Genomic DNA, 6,498 nt, shown 5'->3' on the forward strand with positions numbered 1-6,498 from the left:
ATTTTGTTACCTTAGACAAGAAGACATGTATATATTGTTGGTTTAAATGTCACCATCATTTTGATAATATAGTTTTTTCATCAACATAAAAAAAAAGATAAATAAACATTGTATTGTTACGACTTGAGTGTTGAGCTGCCATGACTGGAGGAGTGACTGGTGAATCTAATGATTCTAATGTATAAATAAATGCACAGCGATGTTTTTGAGGACGAGAAATATGAGCAGAAGCAAACAGCTGGAAGCCTCGTGACTGGAACTCTGACCAACTGACGCTGCAAACACACAATACACTGTCATACATGACCTCATGTCTTTCACAGTACATGAATGTACACTGACTGTGTATGAATGAACACTGACTGTATATGAATGTACACTGACTGTACATGAATGTACACTGACTGTATATGAATGTACACTGACAGTACATGAATGTACACGGACTGTATATGAATGTACACTTTTCTGTATATGAATGTACACTGACTGTACATGAATGTACACTGACTGTTTATGAATGTACACTTTTCTGTATATGAATGTACACTGACAGTACATGAATGTACACTGACTGTATATGAATGTACACTGACTGTACATGAACGTACACTGACTGTACATGAATGTACACTGACAGTACATGAATGTACACTGACTGTACATGAATGTACACTGACTGTATATGAATGTACACTGACTGTACATGAATGTACACTGACTGTATATGAATGTACACTTTTCTGTATATGAATGTACACTGACTGTACATGAATGTACACTGACTGTATATGAATGTACACTGACAGTACATGAATGAACACTGATTGTACATGAATGTACACTGACTGTATATGAATGTACACTGACAGTACGTGAATGTACACTGACTGTACATGAATGTACACTGACTGTACATGAATGAACACTGATTGTACATGAATGTACACTGACAGTACGTGAATGTACACTGACTGTACATGAACGTACACTGATTGTACATGAATGCACAGTGACTGTATATGAATGTACACTGACAGTACATGAATGTACACTGATTGTACATGAATGTACACTGACAGTACGTGAATGTACACTGACTGTACATGAATGTACACTGACTGTACATGAACGTACACTGACAGTACGTGAATGTACACTGACTGTACATGAATGTACACTGACTGTACATGAACGTACACTGACAGTACGTGAATGTACACTGACAGTACATGAATGTACACTGACTACATGAACGTACACTGACAGTACGTGAATGTACACTGACAGTACATGAATGTACACTGACTACATGAACGTACACTGACAGTACATGAATGTACACTGACAGTACGTGAATGAACACTGACTGTACATGAATGTACACTGACTGTACATGAACGTACACTGACAGTACGTGAATGTACACTGACAGTACATGAATGTACACTGACTGTACATGAACGTACACTGACAGTACGTGAATGTACACTGACTGTACATGAATGTACACTGACTGTACATGAACGTACACTGACAGTACGTGAATGTACACTGACAGTACATGAATGTACACTGACTGTACATGAACGTACACTGACAGTACGTGAATGAACACTGACTGTACATGAACGTACACTGACAGTACGTGAATGTACACTGACTGTACATGAATGTACACTGACTGTACATGAACGTACACTGACAGTACGTGAATGAACACTGACTGTACATGAACGTACACTGACAGTACGTGAATGTACACTGACTGTACATGAATGTACACTGACTGTACATGAACGTACACTGACAGTACGTGAATGTACACTGACTGTACATGAATGTACACTGACTGTACATGAACGTACACTGACAGTACGTGAATGTACACTGACAGTACATGAATGTACACTGACTGTACATGAACGTACACTGACAGTACGTGAATGTACACTGACTGTACATGAATGTACACTGACTGTACATGAATGAACACTGATTGTACATGAACGTACACTGATTGTACCTACGGTTCGTCATGGAAACGACGTGGAGCTCAAGCAGAAATCAAGGCGTGCTTATGTGGAGTACACAATTCTTATTATGTCATTTTGTTTGGAATATGGAAACTGACGCACTGAAGTAAAAGAAATATTGTGTAGTGTTGTTGAGAGGGAGTTTATTTATCCTGCATGGCGGCCTCATATTAGGCTTTAATCCAAGAAATCAATGCGAGGACCAATCCTGAAAACAACAGGCTTTATTCTGAAATGCGTTGGCGAATGGAGCTGAAAGACAAAACACCATCTTCAGACTGCAGATTCACACTTGACTGCCTCCGGGATGAACCCCGTCCCCCAGACGTCTGTGGAGGTCACAGTGCCTCTCACCCTAACGGCCCACCTCCAACACTCCAGGTGCAAATGACACTGGACTGATGATTAAAGCTGTAAGACAAAGGTCATTGTGCCTCCCTCCTCCAGACCTCAGGTCCCACATGAAGCCGCCAGGGGAGGTGCTGCTGATGAGAAATGAGAGGTGATCAGAAGTGAGGTCACACTTCTGGGATGGTGTGAAGAAAGAGAGTGACTGTAGGCAGGAAGCCCACTTGTAATTATTCTGACAAATTCTGGTTCCTGTCCACAACAAGTGAGGGGATGACAGACTTTCCTCTGGGGCTTCCAACACAACCTGGAGACACATTACTGTTAGCAAACCTTCTTAAAACGGACTTTTGCCTAATAGGGGACTTTTAGTATGAATCAACAAGAAGGCCGTTGCTGGGCTAATCCCCCGCCGGAAGGCTTTATATTTTCTCACAAAGCAGCTCTAAGGCAGCACACTTGGTACACTAGAGGGTGTTCCATGGGTCCTAGTAGATAATTATGTAGAATTTGAAAGGTCTTCTTCATAAGCTATGTCAAAATACGTCTCCAGAGACCAAAAGGTAAATGGTCTAGATTTATATAGCGCCTTCTAACCACACTGAGGTAGTCCCAAAGCGCTTTACATATCAGCTCACTCACCCATTCACGCTCACATTCACACACCAATGGGACAGAGCTGCCATGCAAGGCACTAATGAACCACTGGGAGCAATTTAGGGTTCAGTGTCTTGCCCAAGGACACTTCGACACATAGACCGGTGTAGACTGGGATCGAACCTCCGACCTCTCACTCCGAAAGACGACCACTCTACCACCTGAGCCACGGTCGCCCAAAAGGTGTTTTTATGCACTTAGTGACCCTGTGACCTGATATGCAAATGAGGTCCTGGTCACCATGGTGCCCCTTCTCCCCAGGTGGAGTGTCCATGTGTGAAGTTTGGTGACTGTGGGCCCAGGAACTGCTGAGAAATGAGGAGAAATGTTTATATGAAAATACATGTATTGTGCAACCATGACGAGCAAACTTCAGACCCTACCACTTGGTGTACTGGAGGTTATCCCTGGAGTGTGTATCATGTGTGTATAACATTTCAGAGCCCTACCTCAAAAACCTAGGCCTCCAGAGCCCAAAATGTGTTTTTAAGCACTTCGTGACCCTGTGACCTACTTAATATGCAAATTAGGTCAAGGTCACCATAGTATCCCTTCCCCCTCTGAGATGTATCCACATGTGAAGTTTGGTCACTGTGGGCCCAGGGGTTGCCGAGATATAGGTAGAAACGTTCGAACGGACGGACGTACGTACGTACGGAGACTGTTTCAAGATCCCCCTTCGGGGCCTATCGGCCACGGCGGGGGATAAAAATGTCCAGGGAGCTGAGTTGTTTCCTATCTTGTTGGCATATCGACAATGAAATGTTCTACTCTTCCACTCTCCTGTACGAGGAAGTGTTGGTTCATGTTGCAGCAGAGCACAGAGTGCAGAAAAACACCAAATTGAGCAAGGATGTGACACATCTGACACATTTCTGCAACTGGATCCACCCGGTCCCTGGTGTGTTAGCAGAAGGTTTGTGCTGGAAGAATGCCGTGGAAAGAAATGTTGCAAGAGGTAAATCCAGGTACATCCATCAGGCCTTGACAAGGCAGTTCACTGGAACCTCCAGCTTCTTTCTGATTCATCCTTCAGAAACATCCTGTTTTGCCGTCCATTCCTCTTTTTAAGTCTTGCAGCACATTACAGATCTCCTTCTATTCAGTTTGTTTTGTTTCCCTCTTGCTCAAAACAAAATAAACCGATGTGTCTGCTGCTGCTGCAGGTTAGTGAGTTCAATGTAGGAGTTTTATTGGCGCCGCCTTTCTGGATGACTGCAGGTCCAAAAAGAACAAGCGTCATTCCACAAGCCTCCTGTTGCCTGCAAACCTCGGCTGGTGTCTCATGCATCACACTGCAATATCAGCAAACACTGACTGACTTCAGGAGGAACTGTCGCTTCCTTACAACCAAGAAGCTCCAACTTCCTGTGGTCAGTGGATTTCCCCTCATATGACTCTCATTCCTCACTCAACATGTGTACATCTAGTTTTCAAAGCTGAAATCTGCAGCTGCCATGCAGACGACACATGCAGTGGATTTAATATTCCAGCTTTAAGAAAGACGTCGACAGGTCAGTTTGAGTTTCACGTTATTTAAATTGTTACAAATGTCAAGATTTCATATCATTTGTTTCATTGTGTGTCATAAACTGAGATTTGAGATTATTCAGCCAGTTACAGTACAATGACCTCGATGTTGTGCCTCCAGCAGTGTCGTGTAAAATACACGTGTGAAGGGAGGCGTTTAAAGTATGTGATAAAGAGAAATGCCTGAAATCAAACTGTGGTTTTCCTGACTGAGTCAAAATCTTTAGGGTGTGTGTGTGCGTTTAACTCTCACCAGCTTTATGTTTGTAGCACTATAAAGACATTACTTCTAGCTACTTTTATTATAAGAGACAAAATATTAGAAACTCAAATCTAGTGCCGTAGAAAGAAAGTATTTGTTCCCTTCTCAAATACTTATTTTTGTGGAATATTTCCCCCATAGGAATGTTTAAGAGCATCAAGCACATTCAAATATTAGACAACATGTAAACACAAAATAAAGCTTTTATATAATGATTTAACACTTGAAGGTTAAAGAAGTTGTCCAACAAGATGGAAGAGTTTAATTCTCCCGTGCTCCACTAAACTAACTCCTACTAATCTGTAAAGCTGGACTGAGAGCATCAACTGCTGCCGACACTGAACAATGTTAATAACTCCTCATCGTGAATGAGAAAATGTGGAGCAGAGCCAAGAGAGAGGAGCAAAAGGAGGAGGACCCGCCATCATGGCTACGCTAACAACAATGCTAACGGACCACAAGACGTCTCTGTCGTCGGAATTGGACGTCGCCTTTTCCAAACTGGACAATAACCTGGACGACATTCAGAACACTGGATGGATCACCAGAGTCTCGCTTCACTGGAGTGATCCTCCAACACGACAAGCCAAGATGTGCTCGCCATGGACACCAAGCTAACATCATATATATATATATATATATATATATATATATATATATACACAAATTTAATTTGTAATTTTCTTCCCCTCTGGATCTCTGAAGTTCTCTGAGCATTCTGCGTTAATCTAATGAGTGACTGTCGCAGTTTTGAACCGCCCTAAAGTGTTGTGGCCCAGTTGGAGCTGAACTGTTCTGGAGGGAAGGAAACACCGGAAGCCAAAATGAATATTTCCATGCAGGCGCAAGGACAGAGTACTGCTGTGACAAGGACCCTTAAGGACCCTTAAGGTTCAGTTTGACATTGGGGTTCTCAGGTCTTGGGACCGTGGCTGTGTCGGTGGTTGCCAGGTTTAATTCTCCTGGCATTGTCGTCCATTGTGTTTGTGCATGTGTGTCAAAAGAAGTTGTCCCACCGCCCTGCCCTGGGACAGAAAGTGATTGTCCCTCTGGTTACACCATGAATTCGCTGTGGCTCCTCGCCGTCACGAGGTCAGAGGGGCAGTGATTGGTCCAGCTCTCTATCAATCACAAGCAGTCACCAATCGAAACACTAGAAGGTTGTTGACAGTCTGGAGGTGGTGGAAACTGGCTTTCCTGTCATTCTTCTGGGCTCAAGCTTCTTTTGAAGTGTTGCCAGAGGCTAGACGTTTCTCTCCAACGCTGGGACTTTGGCAGACCAACACTGTGTGGAACACACTGCTGATATATGGTGCCTTGCCCATCAACTGCCTCTAGGTGTGTGAGTGAGCATGGTCTCTGTGTGTCCTGCAGACTGTCCTCCCCCTGCTGTTCTATTACCTCCATTGTTCCTGCAGACTGTCCTCCCCCTGCTGTTCTATTACCTCCATTGTTCCTGCAGACTGTCCTCCCCCTGCTGTTCTATTACCTTCATTGTTCCTGCAGACTGTCCTCCCCCTGCTGTTCTATTACCTTCATTGTTCCTGCAGACTGTCCTCCCCCTGTTGTTCTATTACCTTCATTGTTCCTGCAGACTGCCCTCCCCCTGCTGTTCTATTACCTTCATTGTTCCTGCAGACTGTCCTCCCCCTGCTGTTCTATTAC

At 43.5% G+C, this 6,498-nt stretch overlaps 1 protein-coding gene across 1 annotated transcript in view; it reads left to right on the top strand.

The window, feature by feature from the left end:
• Positions 1 to 4,380: 4,380 nt before the first annotated feature.
• Positions 4,381 to 6,498, top strand: part of LOC308147340 (leukotriene B4 receptor 1-like) — a 12,348-nt gene continuing 10,230 nt past the window's right edge. The window contains 1 exon segment of the mRNA XM_080519450.1: positions 4,381 to 4,555. The gene's annotated coding sequence lies outside the window, so the exon portion shown is untranslated.

Source organism: Blennius ocellaris, assembly GCF_963422515.1.
Source record: "Blennius ocellaris genome assembly, chromosome: 23".
In the NCBI taxonomy this organism is placed as follows: domain Eukaryota; kingdom Metazoa; phylum Chordata; class Actinopteri; order Blenniiformes; family Blenniidae; genus Blennius; species Blennius ocellaris.